This window comes from Habropoda laboriosa, unplaced genomic scaffold (assembly GCF_001263275.1).
Source record: "Habropoda laboriosa isolate 0110345459 unplaced genomic scaffold, ASM126327v1 scaffold434, whole genome shotgun sequence".
In the NCBI taxonomy this organism is placed as follows: Eukaryota; Metazoa; Arthropoda; class Insecta; order Hymenoptera; family Apidae; genus Habropoda; species Habropoda laboriosa.
In genome coordinates, this window is record NW_017100599.1 from 618724 (window position 1) to 620245 (window position 1522).

Here is a 1522-nt window from a genome sequence, read left to right on the forward strand (position 1 = left end):
AATGATAATGATAGAGCGATTCGTAAATCGCTGGAATAAAAAGCGGTGCACGCCATGTTACTCGAGAGAGACTCCTCTGTAATCGTAAGGGAAATATCGATCGTGCCGTTCGATCGAGGATCGACGATGTCGGGAAGACGATCTTTGGGCATTTTTTGCTTTAAGAACGGTAGGGGAATGTATAATTGGGAGAAAGTTCGTCTAAGAGTTTGTTTTAATGTTCGATCGGTTATCATTTTTATTTCCTATCTATTATTATTACCTGAAAAAGATCTTCTGTTTGTTTTTTCGTTGACCGAATTAATTACCGCGATCGATCCTTCGAAAAATAGAAATGTTTCGTTTGGAAAAGAGAATTTAAGTTTGAAGAGACGTAAAGAGAAAGGAAGACAGCTTTCTCTCAGGATGTTATATTCTATGGAACAGAATTCTCGTCTTCTTGGCATCGATCGTGCCGTTAGATCGATCGAAACGCCTCGCGATCGACGTCTATTCGGCATACTTATCGTTCTTGTTGTACTTTTTCTTGGTAAAAAGAGAGAGAGAGAGAGAGGAAGATCGTGGCTTGCGCCGCGGAGCGACACGGTGGTTACCAATTTTGTTTTTAATTTGAAAGATTAAGTTTTACGTTACGATTATGAGGTAAATATAGGGGTGGAGGAGAGAAACGTGGTAGACAAGGAAGTGTTTGAACGCGACGAAGGCGAAAAAGAAGAAGAATGATGATGTAGAATGAAAGGGAGAGACACGGAGAGGTGGCAAATATTTGACGCGGCTCTCCAGCCGCGTTTTTCGCGTATACAAAAATGACACTTCGCGTTGCTGCAACGTTAATTTTATTTATATCGGGAGACAGTGTGGCGCGTATATGAAGAAACGTGCGAGTGTATTCTGAACGGTGTTTGAACAAATATTCGAAATACGATTTCTCTCGGCTTGGTTTCGGTGTAAACGCGTGTGTAAAGATATGTGTTTTCTTCTCGATCCGTTGAAATAGATAGAAACGATGATAATGCGGAGCAAAAAGAAAGAAAACAGTGTGCGAGAGAGAGAGAGAGAGAGAAAAGGTTGCTTGTGGATGATCAGTGTGTGAGTGGGAGGAAGAAAGAAAAAGGAAGAAAGGGAGCGAGAGAAAGATTAGAAAGAGGCGCGGAAATGGGATAGAAAATGACGAACGTCGAAACTCTGCCATCTCGAATGATTATTGAGCGCATAAACGTGTTACACGTGATGAGTCTTTTGCGAGGAGATGCGAGCGAGGAGGAGGGAAAAAAAAAGGAGAGTGAAACGAAACGGGGCGAAGAAACGCGAAGTGTGACGTTACGATGTATTTTTTTCTTTTTCTTTTTTCTCCGAGCGCGAACACAGGGTGGCAGGGGTTCGTGCTACGACGAGTTGAGTGTAACTCACCCTCTTTTTTGTTTGTATAAAAATTAATCGAAATTTAATTAGACTATTAATAACTGTTCGATTACTGTAAAACAAGAAAACTTTACCATTAATTATAAATTACAAAAAATCT